General features: G+C 38.3%; 1 protein-coding gene across 1 annotated transcript in view; it reads right to left on the bottom strand.

Moving 5' to 3' along the window:
• LOC133457691 (uncharacterized) overlaps nt 1-19347 on the bottom strand; it is a 102530-nt gene that overhangs the window by 66058 nt on the left and 17125 nt on the right. The gene's annotated exons all lie outside the window — the stretch shown is intronic.

Here is a 19347-nt window from a genome sequence, read left to right as displayed (position 1 = left end):
GTGTTGTGAACTAATGTTTCAGTTGCAAACTAATGTTTCCTCAAAGGAATTTTGTACTTTTGAAATGTTGAATAAAGTTTGTTAAAAAAAAAAGTAGCAGCTAACATCGGCGCATGCTAATGCTAATGCTAATGCGCATGCGTGTTCAGCTGGATTCAGGCCAAGTGGGCGGAGCCACCAGAGCAGATCGTTTTATAATAGATCCATGGAGCAGATCAATCCAACTCCAGGGATGGAAAAAGGCCTCAACAGACAAAAGTAAGTTCTTTATTTATTCTGGTGTCTGTTGCGAGTAGTTTTACTTGTTAGTGAATTATTTTACTGTACCATTGTGTGAGGTAATTTCTCTCACATACTCATTTACAAGTTGGCGTTTTCTTGTTGTTTTGGGGACGTTTTTCATGTAAATTTGATTGAGGTACAGTAGCTATAAAAGTTTTCAATTTGAAGTTAAATCAGCGTCTGTTTACAACAGCCTACTTAGTATGTTTCATTAAATATAAAGAAAAATGCAAATAACTTACACTTGGCTGTGGACCTGAAAAGGAGTAGCCTACAGACAATAATTGAGCACAAACAAACCATTTTGTTGTCACTGGGAATGATCACTTCTATGCAAATTATTCAGTAAGAATACTTTAGAAATACCATTTAAGGCAGAAAACATTACGTAAATATGGTAAATCAAAGTTTCAATTGGTAATATTTTTTTTTTTATTTTGTTTTTAAATACAAAGTTGTTTTAATGACATACAATAGTAAAATGTTCTGTTCCTATTAATGATATTTTGGCTGCACTTGCATTCTTAATTTTGTCTTATAGACAACAATTACCAGGTAACATCACCAAAACTACTTGCACTATTCTGAATTTAGTTTTACCGTATATTATATTTTATGGAAGAGCTTTGATTTGTTTTATCTTGTTAAGCAGATGGATGCGCAGAAATGCAAAAATATTTAAATGCTAAAGTCGGTTCAAGCACTTAATTTTAAATAAAGAAACACAAATATTTTTTTAATGTATTTGTTATTCCTTTCATTTTTATCCAGTAAATGAATGAACTTTGGCATTAACATGCCCTCTGTTCCTGCTCCTGTGCATTTGTCAGGAGAGTTTGAGCTCCTGATTAATGGTGAGTGACTTTGTAACAAGGTGCTCCAACAATTGTAGTCTTCATTTTTGTAATTATACACCATATTTATACGTAAATATAATGAAAATCAATATGAAGTATCCCAAAAGTATTCAAAGTATTCAGAATACAATACTCTGATTAGACAAAGTAACAAAAATACATTTTAAGGCAAGTATTCAGTAACTAAATACAATTTCAAAGTATTCAACTCAACACTGGTAACAATAAATTAGCGGACAATAGTAGCATTAGATACTGTATGTTTGTAGTCTAGTTAGTCAACAGTTCTTATGTGACTTCATGGATAGGTACAGTATAGCTGAACATCATCAGCATAAGAATAAAAGTTTAATGGCATGTTGCCTAATAATTGTACTTAACAGACGCATATATACAGTAGAACGACAAGCAATGGTCCGAGTACAGAACCCTGTGGAACACAATGACCTACTCAGGTGTATGAAGACTTCCTGTTTACACGAGCAGACAGGAATCTATCAGCTACATTTGACTTAAACCAAACTAATGTGGTTCCTTCAATACCAATAACATGCTCAAGCCCCTGTAAAAGAATGTTCTGATCAGCTGTATCAAATACAGCACTGAGATCTAATTGGACAGGACAAGTGGGTCATGTCCACTCATGGGTGGACGACAGTCCATTCTCTGATTCCATGAGGAGATCATTGTGTGATTTTCACCAGCTCTGTTTCTGTAGGCTACTATGATTTGATCTGAATCCTGACTGAGACTCATCAAATAAACAATTTCACATTTTTTTTAAATAAAGTTAGTTGATTAGTTGTTTTCCAACACTTATTTTCAAAAGCTTTGGAAACAAAAAAGAGATTGGATATAGGTTTTAGCAGTTTTTCTAGCATTCTGAGATCAAGACCAGCTTTTTTAAGTAGCAGTTTAATTACAGCAACATTACAAATCTGATTACCTATCGATGAAGCTCGATTGATTTGGAAGTATTATGTAAGGGGGGAAACGACCTCCTTGAACATTCTGGTTAGCATAGACACAAATGAGCCTCTCTTGTGTTTTACTTTGAAAATCCACAAAATTCTCATGCCTGACTTCCTGCCAACTTGCAGTTGTGTGTAAATTTATGCAGCCAACCTCATGGTCCAATGCCAAAATAGACTCAAGCAGTTCTAACTTTGCAAGAGCTCCTCTGTACTTTAAAAGGCTGTTTTTCCAAACTGATATTAAATTCCTTCAGCCTAATGGAACGCTCTAACCTTCCCAGCTTTCTCAATGTCTGCTTTAACGTACACAGCTCTGAATTAAACCATGGAGCCTCTGTCCTCTGATTGATGACCTTCTTTTTCCGAGGAGCAACACAGTCAAGTTTTGTACAGGTTAAGGTCGTAGTCAGGGGTTAATTTGTGCCGGATCCTGCCGGAACAAGATCCGGCACCTCTCGATTTTGGCCTCCCTGCGTTCTGGGACTTATTTGGGCAGATCCGGCACCTCTCGTATATATATAAAACAATAATAATATAAAAAAGTTTTTTTTAATGTATAAAAAATAATAATATGCATACATTCATTTACAGAACAAATCCCAAGCATTTCATGTTGTTTATAAAGATTTAACGTCATTTGAAAGAGTCGGAGATTTGTTGATGCAATGAAAAGATGGGCCAGCAAACCACGCCCCCGACCAAAGAAACTTTGGAAATTTGCTGGATCTGGGGAGCAAGCAGCGAGCAACGCAAACATGTCAAAAACACAGTTGAATTTACTGTCTTTTTTCAAAAAGAAGGAAGAGTTGCATGATTCTTCAAAACGAATCAGAAAAGCAACAAGCGGCGATGAGGGCAGCTGCAGCACAATCACTGTGCTCCTTGCGCCGCGGACACATACACATGAATGGATTTGTGTCGGTTGCTGTGTGGATTATGTTCTCACTACAAATAAAAAAACGGGCTGAAGCCCCCCATAATTTGATCTCAGCCCCCCCAAAATTAAGAGGACATTTTTCCCTTTCCAACGATACCAATATTGTGTTTGTACAATTTAAAACTGCGTTATTTTGGGGTTGATGCAGCCGCGTCTCTGCCTGCAGTCACTGCACTGTGTCCAGCAATGTCCCGCCCACAGCTCCGTCTGATTGGTTACACACAGAGACAGGCACGGGAAACAGCCAATCAGCGGTGAAGGCTGTGCATGCTCTGTGCTCACACAAACGGAGGGGAGAATAAGTTTAGCCGGGTAGAGAAGCTCCGGAGAGAGGATATCTATGTTTCCAAGGTTAGGTTAAGGCAGCAGACACCCTATTATTGTTATTCTAGCTTTCCAAAGTGCACCAGATTGATGCATTTAAATGCATTATGCTCAAAAAATTTCCCAGGCCCTAACCCCCCCCCCTCCTCCGGTACCCCTTTGATGTTCTTCTCTTCATGGACAAATTAAGCACTGGTCGTAGCACATTCAACAAAACAACCAATCAGCACAAGGAATAATCAAAATCAGCACTGTTTCCCTACATGTAGCTACAGAACCATCCAAAAGCCCTGCCGGGTGGTTCATTAATGTAAAATCAAAACTTATTATAAATGACTGGGTTGTGATTTGAAATTGAATGTGAACCACCGCTAGTAGAAGAAAATATATGCAAAAAGTGCAACAATGACCTGTATTTTATTCAGATTTGAAAGGTTATGATGGGGTTTATGTGCAAATTTTTTATTACTGATTAATCTAATAACTTTTTAATACATGTGAAAGCTGTTCTTGACATATAGATTGTGTCAGAATTATAAAATTTGAATTTAAAACACCAAATTAACACCAACTGGATAAAGGTAAAGAGTTTGAATGATGGCAGACCTTCCATCTTACCCACCATTGACAGAATATATATTATTTTGACCTCCGTGGAAGATAATGAAGATTGAAGGCTCTGTTACAATGTTTTAGTCTGTCTAAGTTAAGAACAAGGGGGGGATCAGTGTCGGCTGGGTCTTCTGAATATATTTCAGTTACTCTAAAGCGCGTGAAAAAATTTGAAACAGCGAAGTGATTTATTACATTAGCAGCAAGTGGTAGGAACCAGCACAAAGGGAGATTGCATGAAGATTACAGTGATGAAATACTCAAATTTATTATCTTGACAGCTGGATTTTCCAATTTCTTTGTCGCCGAGGTATGTCGATTTTCCAGAGTGCAAACACGTTTAAGTACTTTTTTAGAGTCAATTAAATCAGATACTAGTTAAATTACCATTTTTATTAACGTACAGGTTCATAATTTAGTAATTTTAATAACAAATGGAAAGACTATTAGAAAAGCTTTCCTAAGAAGACAGAAATAAGGGTCATTTAGAGAGCAGCAAAAATTAATCACAATGTCACTTCAAATCCACCTTTCAATTCCCTTCAAAACTTGGTGTGCGGTTCACTTATGCGTGGAGAATTATCTGTGGTTGGTTAAAGGAGGGATTAGGATTGGCATTGGGCTGCTCTCCCCGACGGGAAACTGTAGGTGAGCGCGCCACATGACAGCCAAAGTCAGATTATTCAAATGAAGGTTGGAGGGGGTTTCAGAAGGATGACGACTGGACCATTAACTACACAAAGTTCAGCTACTGTCAATAATATGCTACAAATCATCTGTACCTGTGGAGTGTGCCCTGTTCCCCGCGCGGGGTTTGAGCCAGCCTCTGGACTGGGGGCAGTAAATAATATACCAAGAGAACATTAACCTTTAGTGGTGATGTTAAGATGGAACCTCAATTAACAAGAGTAAATAATCCTTGTGATTACTTTTGGCTGACCTTTATCTCGTACATAACCTAATTAAATGGACCATACAAACATAAAACCGCAACTAATCAAGAGCTTTGCTGAGGCACTTCAGAATAGCTGTGTGGGACTTTAAAAACACACGCAGTAATGTGGAACCGTTCATGCATCCTGGACACACGCACGCACACACGCACGCACGCACGCACGCACGCACGCACGCACGCACGCACGCACGCACGCACGCACGCACGCACGCACGCACGCACGCACACACGCACACACACACACACACACACACAGGCCTATACTGTATACAGGCAAGTGTATGATGGAGTTTTTGTTCATGAGTTACTTTTTACCTTTGAGTTACTTAAAGGCATTTATTTTAAACACTATTTTTTATAGTGTCAAAATATAACTGTATTTAAACTTCATCTTTAAATTTGTCAGCAAACTTCTGAGGTGCTTGGATTCATTAACTGACACAAAAGCAGAGCTTTCTTTTGTGCGCAATCAAGTTGACAAAGGAATTTAGGCCAAAATGTAGAGGATATAGGGCTGGACGATATGACCTCAAATCAATATCACGATAAATTGGGCAGTTTTACCTCGATAACGATAAATGTACAATAACTCTTACCCAGCAACAAAAAAATCTATTTTCAGATTGGCTGATTGGTCGGTAACTCCAGACAGCTGCTCTGAGCTGAGAGTTCAGTAACGTGCCGTGACTCGTTTGTAAAACATGCTATTGGAGTTACTTTGCATTGGAGTTAATTTCTCAGCATGAGAAATGCCATGTGTGGCGTGAGAGTGTGTGAACTTGTTGAAATGCAAGAGTCTCACACTAGACAGCCCTGTTATGTCACCCGCTTCTTCGTTTGAACCATCAGCCATTTTCGTTCAGACTGGATGGGAGGAGTCACGTGATTACAGACACGTCGTCTTAAAGGGGAAAGAAACTAGCCTATCAGCACACAGTCAAAAAGACATTTATTTTATTTTTTTATCAAAATACAGAATGTACCGACACGGGAAAATTGACGTTGGTAATTGCAGTGAATGAATGAATGAATTTTCAGTTAATCGCCCAGGCCTAAGAGGATACAATTACTGTAATAAATCAACCATTCATGGACGCAAGAAACTAAGAAATACAGACTAATATTTGTTAGAAACTGCTGAATATAACTAATAATACATCATAAGTAGTGTTTTAATATGTTAACGTAGAATACCAGTTTTTACACAGAGGTTGGTCTTCACCTTTATCTCTTACAGAAGTCGCTTAACTGCTTCATGCCTTTCCATGTTGATCAATTGCAACTAAATCCGTATCTTGCAGGAATGGGAAAACAAACCAAGTAGTCCTGCATGGTTTTAACTTTTAATTCGGAAATCACTCAGAAACAAGTTCACATCGCAAACGGCCATGCATCTTGTATCACTGTGTTATTCTGTTTATGTTATAGATTTAAACTACTACATGATGGTGACGGTGATAAATGACAATATTGTGATTAGATAAGTTAAAAAAAAATTAAAAAATTTTCTGATACTATTATTTAGTTTCAACTGGTATTCAAGCGAGATGATAAAAAAAAGTATATTATCAACTGGCGTAAACTGCGCTCATTGTTGAAGATAATTGTTTCTCAACACTTTCTCCGATGTACACGTGAATTTATCTCTTTAGGCTTTAGTGCACATAAATTGGATTTGGTTTCATTATGTTTGCAGGGTGAAATCGGTTTAAATAGGCCACAGGAAATTGACTCCATTTAACCTGAGTATTGAAATGTAGACCATGTAATCAGTTCTCGTTCACATGTGGGCCCAGATAAGACTGCTTTTATTTGTGTGTAAATCTATCCTGAGAGGCCTCATTGATGGCTGTGGCTACAGCAAGTCATGCCTCCAAGCAACAGCAGTGTGTGTGTGTGTGTGTGTGTGTGTGTGTGTGTGTGTGTGTGTGTGTGTGTGTGTGTGTGTGTGTGTGTGTGTGTGTGTGCGTGTAGGGGGGGGTATAACCGGTCCTTCACTTAGGTCCCCACCCTGTGCCTCAGGATCCTTGTGTAATTGGGAGATGATCTAGGCTCCGCTCACAAAGCGTGGCCACACTCCCTCAGGAAGTGAGCATAATAATCTTTGTAACAAGGCGAGGACACTTCTTCTGCTCTCATCTTCCAAAGAAGGAAATCCATCTCAAGGGGGGGGGGGATGATTTAATTATTTAAGTTTATTGTTTAATCAGAGAAAAAGTTCAGCAGAGGGTACCTTTAAGCACAGTGAAATCAAACGTGCGACATCGAGCTCTGAAAGCGTTAACAGTGTGAACTGTGTGCTCTTTCTTTCAGGAAAAGTTTCAGCATGACCCAGTACATGCATGTATTCATGGTCATTTGCATCCATATCGGCTACTCCCCGCTCAGCGGCCGAGTTAGGAAGAAACTTTATTGTCGGTTGTCACACGTGCCACATTCCCTTTAATTAAAGCCTTTATGAGGACATATATGCATGTAAATTGCTCATTTGAAGAGTGGATGAGAAGTAGTTCATTTGAAAAACTACAACAAAACCATTTGTTCCCAACAAAACAGCACTTGCTGCATGACAGATGACGCCTCAGTCTTATGAATAATTCTCAAATTCTAAGCAATCAGGTTTTAAGGATATCGTAAATCTGCTCTAAATAGCCTCGTTCATTACACGGCCAAGATGAGAGGGATACTAATAAAGTGTTACGTCTGAAATTGTCGATGACTGGGAGATGTTCGGCGCGGAGCTGATGTATGGTGTGACTGACTGTATGGTGATGGAAATGTCGCTGTGGCCTCGTTAGCATTCTGCTGTAACCCTCAGGCAGGCATGTCAGCTTCTCTCAAAATTTACAGCTCCGTTTGGAACCTAAAGATTCGGCGCATCATGGCTGTGGGGATCCTGATAATGAATACGCTGATCCTAACTAGCAAGGTCTGCTGCGAGGAACACGTCGATGAACAAACAAGTGCATATGTAAAAGGTTAACGCTGCTCAAGAGTAGCAGGAAGAGAATCCAGAAATAGTGCGTGTGTATTTATTTAAGCCTTTATTTACTCCTAACACGGGTTCAAGCACAAGACATCTGCTTAAATTTCACTTAAAATAACTAGTTATGTAGCTTTTTTTTCTTCTTCTATTCTTTTTTTGGCCTGCAAATCATTTGACTGTGGTCATTTTCACATTTTGTATTATATATATATATATATATATATATATATATATATATATATATATATATATATATATATATATATATATATATGTGTGTGTGTGTATATATACAGTACTCGAATTGTAAAAAAAATTAAAATAAAAAAAGATTTTATCATATGGGGACAGATAATTTGTGCTGATTACAAATAATATAATATATTACAAATAATAGCAGTGACCAAAACACCTGCAGAAATACTGCAGGAATGACATAGCAGCAGTTAAATGCAGCCTTCTGTAAGCTTTAAATATCCACTGGGCTTACATCAAATACATCAAAACACAACAATAAAAAACACTTTTCTGAACTTATCAATATGTAAAATGGATCACTGCAAAAACTGAAAAATCTTAACAAGAATATTTGTCTTATTTCTAGTTCAAATGTCTCATTTTAGTAAAAAGAATCTCATTACACTTAAAACAAGACTCATCACTGGTAAAAACAACAATTTTCACCTGTTTCAAGTAGATTCACTTGAAATAAGTAGAAAGTAGTGGAACAACATTTTTTTGCTTGTAATAAGAAGATAAATCTTGTCCCACTGGCAGATTTTTCTACTTATTTCAAGTGAAAATTTACTTGAAACAGGTGAAAATTGTCAAATAAGTTATTTTTCTGGTGTTATTTTTCTGGTGACGACTCTAAATGTTGAAATAGCAGTAAAACCACATTCATTGATGAAATGACATAAGGGATGGAAAGGAGGGATGGCAGTTTTACAGGGGGGATGATTTGGACCGTTTTTATTTCAGGGGGGATGCCATCACCCCTCATCCCCCCTCATCCCCCCTCAACTCCAGTACTGTATATATATAATTATTACATTTATGCAGATACACATATAAATGCACATAAATTTAAAATTCAAAAACACATAATCTGATATCAGCTGGAGCGGAAAACTCCTCTGAATTCTAGTGAAAGCTTGTCTCTTTTGTTTCTAACTTCAAGTAAACCCAGACTGTTCGGGTTCATCCGTTTTGAGACTGACTCTTTAAAACCTTCTTGCTGTTCCCTCCTTCCTGGCTTTATACTCCTCATTCCTTGAGCACTCTGCTAAGAAGGGTAGGGAATGTACATTACAGCTAAGCTACTTAACCACAATAAATTAAGCCTTAACATTTGAAAATTTGATACTGAAATTACTGTCATTATGGTCCATTATGTCTGAGTATAATGACTACTCCGGCGCTGTTTGAAGACAAAGGTAAATTGTGGGGGGAAGTGTATATTCAGAGGAAAAGTTGATTTCAAGAAAAATAATGGCGTGTGAACTTCAAACCTTCATTTTAGCAGCCATCATTTCCCGCCATTGTCCAGCTCATCTTTTGTTCAGAGCTTAAATAGCAATGCATCTGCAAGTAATGGCAGCTCCTTTGGTCCCAGAGGGAGCTTTTCAGCCCTTTGTTCCCTGGGTGCAACATGGCTTAACAGGGATGTAAAGTTTTATTTTTTGTCTCTCATCACGAATTGAGTGATTGAAATGTGCTCTCTCTTTCTGCGGAGCGTGATCTGGCTCTTGCCATGTTTTTATGGGTCTAACATTTGCAACAGAAGTGCAGAGTGCTGACAAAGCTCTGAAGTGGAACCCACAGCAAGCGTGACCACATCTTTCCTCGGAGCGGTATTATTAAACTCCCCAAAAAGACTGATTTAGGTTCTTGCAACATAAATAAATAACTAATGATGTTTCCCAAACTGCAACCATGCAGAGCAGCTGGAGCTCTTATCAATTCTCCATCAGTTTAAGTTTCAATGCCTGAAAGGCAGTTAAAGGGGAAGTTAATTGGATCAGCCTCAGGACCTTCCTGAGCATGAACCCAAATGAATGATATGCAGGAGAAAGAAACATTGTATAGAGGTCAAATAAAATTACCAAGGGTTCCACGCCTCACTCGCCATAATAACCCTGATGCTGCTATGATGTAAATGACATCTGATTTGCAACCAACTAAACCACATTCTGCAGTTGCAGAAAAGACAGGTGGGTTTAAGCGTGTGCAGGACACACCAAACTGCCAATACCTGCCATCACAATGGTGATTGTTTGAAAGAAAACAATGGTTAACGTCACTTTTAGACAGCAAAGGTTTTGACAGAGAAAGTGGCTGCATATCTGTAATTTTATAAAGGTTTCTGGCACGCCTTCACTTCCTCCTAGATGCACGAGAGGAGAGATGTCAAGACTCTATCAACACCTGTAGCAGGCTATGGATTAACTCCAACATTGTACCGACACATTCAGCCAGTGTCCTTCACCACAGTTATCATCAAATGTTCAGTACCAGCGTTTAAACAGGACAAGTGGAATCAGACACATCCACGTTGACATGGTGACAATAGCTGCTTAAAGGGTCTTGAGTACATGGCTGCATGTTTTCAAGCCAATTATCGTCCCACCTTTGATTTAAACGACACCGCCCCCGAAGGTAAACCTCTCAGCCATCTGACGCCGCCTGTCAAGGTTTTAAAAATGCAGAAATGTGTTGAAATATTACCGCCCTTTGGACTGTACATGCATGTGCATGTGATGTGCATGAGTGATGTAACAGGAAGAGCCGTAGAAGGTGGTGCCATTACACCAGAAAGAGCAGGGCTTATGGGCATGTCAACTTTGGATCTATATGCACGTGCGCATGTGACGTTGCAGGAAGTGAAGTAGGATGTAGTGACATAAAGACAGGAAAGGGTGGACATGGACATGTTTATATTGCATGTGCGTGTGACGTGTATGTTGGGGTGTGTTGCAGTGGAGAGGCCAGTGATTAATAGACACGTCACTATCATGCAAGAGATAAAAGCATTTCACAGTCTGAAGTGGGTTATTCTGATCTTGCATTAGGTGCACATTGATTGACAGGTGATGCCTCAAAGAGGATCATTCTTCCTTTTAAAAATAAAAGTAAAGGAGCGGGGGGTTGACAATATGGTGATAGAGTGGGGTTTTGGCCACAATTTTGGAGATAAACATAGGATATTTTAAAACATTATAGTTAACCACTTTTTTATACAATTGTGTATTTACACACACACACACATATATATATACACATATATATATATATATATATATATATATATATATATATATATATATATATATATATATATATATATATATATATATATATATATATATATATATATATATATATATATATATATATATATATAATAAAACCGACTGTGAGCCATTAAAGTTAACCACTTTTTGAATATTTTTTTTATAAAATTGTTTATTTACACACGTATATATATATATATATATATATATATATATGTATATATATATATATATATATATATATATATATAATAAAACCGTGAGCCATTGGCTGAGCTGACAATGAGCTCAATCAATCGTATCCGAAATAAAAGTATTGCTTTATATAAACTTTCCTGATGTGGTACAAAAAATTCACCCCCCTCAGTTGTCATGGATGTGAACTCAAACAGTTGAGACCAAAATGTTTTTTTGTTTTTTTTAACCAGGCTGTAAATATGTTTCTTTCTGCTCTAAAGTGGAACATTTTAACATGGAGGTTGGTGGAGACTGACTCGCTTTTGGAGCCTCTAGGGGCCAGTGAAGGAACTGCAACAAAACTTGGCCCTGCATCAGATGTCAGATGGTTGGCGCTTGGTCTTGAGCTGTATCGTCTTCGTAGTGTAGGTCCTCGCCACTGTCTTTTGTCTTTTGCAGCGGGTGTCTCCGTCTATTCATGGACACTGACTTTGGTTGGTGTACCCGCATACACGTCTCATATAACTGCACAAAAGCAGCATGTCCATGAGCACCACCATTTCTGGTTTTTATGTCACTATGTCAAATTCTGCTACACCAAACGTGCATAACATGCAGGAGCAGAACCCCCAGAAGCATTATTTTCAGGTTCCTTTCCACTTGTCCCATTAAGTTACTGTTTCTTTTTTTTTAATTCATTTTTGTCATTATTTAATATTTATAGAATACAATTTATCGAGGAGGAATTGATAGCACCTGGTTGAGTTATCAGTGAAATGTCACTGATGCATTTTAAGGCAGGTTATTGATTTAAATCATGGCTAGGAGAATAATTAGTTTGAAACCGACCAAACTTACGATCATTCCACTGGCCTTTTTCCTTTTTTTTTCCTTTTTCCGGGCTGGTTCTGAATATCTTATAATGACCCTCATGAAGCCCACACGCAGAAAAAAAAAACATTAAAGTTGTGGCTATATTACAAAAGCTGTTAATTTTCTTGAATATTGATTTTTTTGCTGCTTTATGAACAAGTATATCTGAATGAATCCTGAATGTCCAACAATATAGCAATCTCATGCAACATAATTGGGTTTTTTTAGTTTTTTTTTTAAGGAACCCCTATCATAGAGGCTGTTAATGATTATTTTTTTCCCAAGGTATTTGTTTGCTCGAGGTATAACATTCTCGGGTGGGTTGCAGCTAACGTTGAGTTGTCTTTTTTTTTATTTGCTAGTACTGCACGACTCTCCAGCTCACTGATGTCTTGAGTTATCTCATGACATGGGAATCTTTTCCACAAGGTGCATCCAAATGCCACCATCAAGGGCAGTGGTTTTAGCGTGTATTGGTTCTTATTTAAACAGCTTTTATTCCAATTTAGGGGAAGGATATATTTGTTAGACAAGGAATTCATATTGAAGAAGGAAGATATTGCTTCACAAAGAAAAAAATATGTGCGTTCTTGTTGTTTTGAACTGGTTCGCAACTAATGTGCATGCTTACACAGGCATGTCTTACATGCACACACACACACACACACACGCACACACACCTCAAGGCCATATTTCATTGTCCTGGGAAAGCCATGAGGAGGAATCCCTTTCATGTGTCATCTCCTATCACAGCGCCGTCCCAACAGTGGCTTAGTGACATATGAGAGGCCTCGACAGAATGTCCTGCTTTTAGTCAAATGAAGTGTCTGGCAGCTGCCACGCTCATCAGAATCAAAGGATAATCTGCTTTCCATATAAAATCAAGTGATGATTAACATTTTTTTTTTCTTTTTCCTCTTTTCTTTTTCTCTTTTGAAGACGGGCTGTGCGAGTGTAAATGCGAGCGTCTTTAAGGAGACACTTGACAGACGCGAGGCGGGGAAGGTTGGCGAAAGGTGCAGTGCAGAACTGCGATAGAGGATTTGGTGTTCTGAGAACGTTGTGCAGGTCAGAGCGGGTGTGTCTAGACTGAATCCCGTATATTAGGACTTGCAGTGGCAACCCATTTTTCAGCTAAGCCCATCCAAGTGACAGTTTTTAAACATGTAAACCACACAGCAGCCTCTGTCGACGTCAAGGGCAGTAAATCCAGTTTTATTACTGGAAATGACACCATCCCAATCAAAGCAGGACCCATCTCTAGACAAATAGTTTATTTGTACATTTGCTTTTTTCACAAATGTTTTCTTTGATTAGAAAATTAGAGTAAATGAACTTGCAAAAAAGAAAAAAACGTGACCATGATCATCTATTGTATTTTTTCTGTATAAAATACAGTCTATTTTTGCTTTTCATGAAAATAAAACAATTATGAGTATTGCATCTTCACTTTTTTCCTCCTCAATGAAAACATGATTGTTCAGCTGGATTCTTCTCAAACCTACATCAGACATGTTTGTTTTACTAAACTTCGGGATTCCCACCTAACCACCACCTGAAATCTGGATTGCAGGTGTATGAATTTGTCAACATTTTGCTGGTTCCATCTGTGTCTTTTAAGACTCATTTTTGCTAAAGACTTAAAGGGGACCCATGAAAAATATTCAAAAACATTATTTTTCATCACTGAAGTAAAAATACAGCATATGATTGTTTGTAGCTGTTTCCAACTCAAAAACTGACTGGCAACTCTGTCGCTCTTCTTTGGACTACTTGAAAACGTGTCATCCATTCAGCTTTTCAGACTTGCAGGATGCTGCAATATCACAGACCTGGATGAGTGTAGAACTATTCAGTTTTCCCGTCTTTATCGCCACTTAACTTCAATCATGCTGCATTCACTGTGCCAATAATACGTGAAGATGAAGCTCATTTAGTCTTCCTGGTTACTACCTATTAACAGTGATTCTCATTAGCAGTTTTAACTTAAGGAAAACATGACATAGCGATACTCCAGAAGACTCTTGACCATTGTGTTTTTGTTTTGTTTTTGTCACCAGTTGGAAATCAGAAATGCTGGTTTCTCATTTGTCACTGGATTCACCATCACTGGTAAGATTGTTTTTGTTCAAACGAGTACATATAAGCCAAAGTTATTAACAGATATCTCTTAAAAGATTTAAGAAAATTACAAAATAATGGATTGACAGGGAAGCCTTGTGTTTATCAAGATGAAAGGAATAATGGCATATTTCCTCAGCCAGTGCCCCCTGTCAGTCAGGATTGTGTGTTGTTGGGAGCTCTTCAGCTCATATGGTTGTACATATGGAAATAACATACTTCACTGAATATTGAGTATCATTTAGGCCCTGGTCTAATGCGTGTACGTTAACTTAAAACTGTGCAACAGATCTCAAACATGCCACACCCGCCAGGGGTGGAGAGATGCACTTCACCTCCGCAAACCAGCTACGAGAAGAGGTGCAAAAAGTTAAACACAACATTCAAAGTGATTGAAAACTAGAGGAGATCTGCATTGCAAAAACTCAAAATTTTACCAGGGATATTTGTCTTATTTCTAGTTAAAATGTCTCATTTTTAGTCAAAAAATCTCATAACACTTAAAACAAGAGTCATTACCAGAAAAATAACTAATAATTTTCACCTGTTTCAAGTAAATTTTCACTTGAAATAAGTAGAAAAATCTGCCAGTGGGACAAGATTTATCTTCTTATTACAAGCAAAAAAATCTTGTTCCACTGGCAGATTTTTCTACTTATTTCAAGTGAAAATCTATTTGAAACAGGTGAAACATTGTTGTTTTTTTTCCAGTAATGAGCCTTGTTTTAAGTGTAATGAAATTCTTTTACTAAAATGAGACATTTTAACTAGAAATAAGACAAATATTCTTGTTAAGATTTTGGGTTTTTGCAGTGTGGTGTATCTTCCCGAGATACTCGATGGCGAGCAAACCAAACTGATAAAAATACATGTGTTAAGAAAAGAGAATAAACTAACAGCCGAATTCAGACTTGTGCCAAAAATCTCTTTCTTTTTTCTTTGCATCAGTAGACAAACAGTTTCTTCTTTTCACCCTTTTTAAGGGGAAAAGAAGGGATTAATGGGTATCTTCTTCTTTCACTGTTTCCCAGTAATGTCTTCTCGGCTGGACCCCATGCAGATGGAGCAGGGGCCATTATGCTGCTGTGCACCTTTTTCTTTATAATTGCATCCTCCTGGATTGGACCAAGCACCAGTTAAACCTTTACTGTTTGTGGTAATTAGTCCAGAATGTGAGCTGTCAACATGCAAAAATTGTGCCAGTAGGCCCACAATGCCACAGCCACCCCCATTATGTTGAACTACAAGCACCTTGCCTCGGCCCCTGGAATGCATTAACTTTCTCCTCTCTTCTTTCCCTCGGCGACTCGTGTCAAATCCAAGTCCCTCAGAACAAAATCTTAATAATTAACTGGCAAATTTTAACATGATTGCTTCTGACACACCTACTCTGGTAATTACTGCTTTGAGGCCGTGTGTTAATGAAATTAATGCATTCATTGCCCCAACAAATTAGCATAACTCACACACATGGCCCACATTTGAGGACCCGTCTGCAACAATGAAAAACAACATATAAGAAGAACAACAATGGAGGAAAAAAAGAGAGAAATGGTTGGCAGTACCGCTCAAAGTCCTAATGACTTAAACCTCCTTACCTCTTTGTTCATCAAGGGTGAATTGCAGTAATGCATTACAGAGCGATAGCAGCACAAGACCAAGTGATTATTACTATAATTAGAGCCACTGCTGATTTACACATTTCTCTGTGGACAAATATTAAATAGCCATGCCACCGCAGACATTAAAATGTTATTATAATGATGCATTAGCTTCTCATAGTGGAGTTCATATCACACTCTAGAAGCTTCCCAACCATCATTGTCTAAATGGTGCAAGTTGCCGCTGCATTCATGCAGTCATGACACTATTCCCTGTTCGTGGCGGTTAGGTCTCTCCGTGGGATGTCTCTCACACACTTACTGTCTGGTATTAATAATTAAAGATGATGCCACAGGTACGGTGGGTGAAGACAAGTGCAACAGTCAGTTGGAGATGCTGCACAAGTTCAGGAAACATCCCCTCATCGTTACGAGAGGAGCAGAGACAGTTGTAACGACTAAAAAATCGTGTTTGCCTGGAGCCAAATACTGTCAGGGAAACAGAAAAACAATGAAAATGGCCTCCATTTAAGCAAAACTGGCTGACATTATTACAGGCAGGTGAGAGTGTGCAGGTTAGCATGACAGCTCAGGGTCGTGTTGCCAGAACTTCTCAAGTCAAGGGCACCTCATTTCTACACGGTAAACTTGGTTCTGTGCTGAGTTCAGGCTCAACACAGAAACAGAGCACACAGAAGTGTCTATGCATCTGTGAAAAATCCTCTCGTCTGTAACGACAGCTCCTAGTCTCAGTAATAAACAGGGTTAATGATACCTTTGTCCCTCCTATGAAATATCTTTAATAAAACATTGGCTTTTAATGGCAAAAAGTTCTTCCACTGGTAGATGTCATACAAAATACATCCTTTAAGTCAGATGTTTGATGAAGTGTAAGTTTCCCTGAGCAGTTTTTTTATGGGTTATTTAATTATTGATGGAATATTTGTAGAAAGGCACCATTCCAGTGTCTTTCTCTGAATCTTCTTGAGATTTCCTGAACTCTTTAATTAAATCACTGATTGTTTTTAGATTACTGTTTTAGTAGGCATTATTAATTGAGAGATTTCAGCTATTTTGACATTTTCATTAGCTGTTATGATGAGTTAACTGTAATAAGACTCCAAATCTGCGCTGAAAATGTGGAGTAGAAGCAACACTGGGGGTACGGAATGGAGGTTTAAACCATCTCTTCCCTTCCCAGGGAAAAACATGACACCTTTGTTAGTACCTTTCTATTAACGAAAAGAAAATAAGCTCATGATGGTCACTGAAACAACTTGAAACTGAAAGTAATAATAAATTATAATTTTCTGTTCAACATTCATTGCTTTTGAATTGTGGTTCCATAGAATCATTAATAAAAACAATAAATAGAGTAAATTTAAAAACTAATGAAACTGTCCTGGACAAATGAGTTTGTGCATCTAGTAAAAACAGTAAATAATGTGACCATGGTGACATGTTGAAGTGTGTTCTGTAATTAGCATCCCAGGTGTCTTGCGTGTGTGACACTGAGCTGGAAGTGCTGACGAGGATTCAGCAGAGGGACGGTGTTGAGACGCATCTCCAGGAACACGTTGCGGACTCCGACACCTCTCTCCCAGATTTAATTTTCACTCACGGGCGGACGGCGGCAGACTGAGCGCAGCGTCACTGCCCCCCCGGTTTGAGAGGTGTCCTCTAAGTTTCTGAGGGCAGAGTTACCTGTGGTACCTTCTGATGGTTGTGATGCCATCAGCTCAGCTCAGCACAAACTACAAACACCACACCCCGATGCAGGATAGGAGGTTTTAACCACATCTCTGTATCTGATACAATTCCACATTTAAAACACTTTGCAATCAGACTTTTTTGTGAACTTTTAGTCCATAAATCAAGTTTGTATTTTAAATGTTTCATTAAAAGTGGGAAATATGTAAAAAAAAAAAATGTAGCTGCTTGAGGTGAATACCAACCCCAAACCCCTCGACACACGGAACTGTAGGCTTTTATTTTTATGGTCTAAGTTTGAAAATGTCTCATTCTGTGAGTCCTGCGTGTTTGTGAACTGTGACATCACTGAGTCATCCAGCCTCCCCAACTGTATATTTCTGGATTTTCATGAAAAAATTCCTTAAATATTTCATTAAGACCTTAAAAAAGTCCCTATTAATATGATGATGTTAAAAAAAAACAACAACAACAAATCTGACAGCACAAACAATCAGTGGAAAATTATTCAGATACGTGGCAAGTTGATGAGAGGGCTGTGTGAGGGTGTGGGGGGGCTATTATCATTAATCACATGATAATAACTAATTGTGCTCGTGCTACGGAAGAGTATTAGGGCCATGCAGGAGAAAAAATATTTGAGAGGGGAAGATTTTTTTTTATTGTGCACTTCGAGAAAAAGGTCGAAATGTCGAGATTAATGTTGAAATACAATTTCAAGAATAAAGCTGAAATTTCGAGAATAAAGTTGAAATACAATTTTGTGAATAAAGTTGAAATGTCTCCTCTGGTCCATCAAATCCAGTCAGGAGAGCGACTGACAGCTCTGCAGCAGCAGCCGTAACTAACTAATTAACTTACATCCTTGGAGTGGAACGTTAAGGCTAAGTTTCTGAAGTTATGCAACTGCATATGTGTGATATGTGTTTCAAATCAATATCGTCATCAAATTCAGACTTTTTTCTCAACATTTCGACTTTTTTCTCGAAATTGTACTTCAACATTAATCTTGACATTTCAACTTTTTTTTTTTTCGACATTTTGACTTTTTTCTCGAAGTGCATAATGAAATAAAAAATCTTCCTCCTCTAAAATATTATTTTTATTTTTCTCCTGCCTGGCCCTAATACTCTTCCTTATCGTGCTGCCACTTGGTAGATGAAACTTTTTCCAAACTTTCTACTATAAACCCCCTAAATGAAACAAGTTAAACCTACCCACGCTCCCATTTCAAGTGATGAAACATGCATTTATGAAACCTATCAGCAAAAAACATCACACCAGAATAGCAGCCAGAGGAGACGTCCTCACAGTAGACATGTTTCATTTAACTTCCACCAGTGTCCACGTGTGCGTGCATGATTCCACGTTTGAAATGTCTTCACCTCAAAGGTCGAGCTCGGTGTTACTGTGACATTCTACCTCCACAGAAGACCGGGCTCTCATGTATACTCACAAGGAACAGACAGCAAACTGGCGATAAATAAAACAGGGAACAGCCAGTTGATGATGCTCTGACCCACGGCCCAAGCATGAATACAAGCAACACATCAACAGCATGCATCCTAATCTGGGATGGTTAGTAATGTGCCCACCTTATCCAGCATGCAGCCCCATCTGTGATGACACATGAGCTCCGCCGTTT

The sequence above is a fragment of the Cololabis saira genome, chromosome 13 (genome assembly GCF_033807715.1).
Source record: "Cololabis saira isolate AMF1-May2022 chromosome 13, fColSai1.1, whole genome shotgun sequence".
Taxonomy (NCBI): domain Eukaryota; kingdom Metazoa; phylum Chordata; class Actinopteri; order Beloniformes; family Belonidae; genus Cololabis; species Cololabis saira.
The sequence above is the reverse complement of the archived record's forward strand: the minus strand, read 5'-3'. Positions and strand labels throughout refer to the sequence as shown.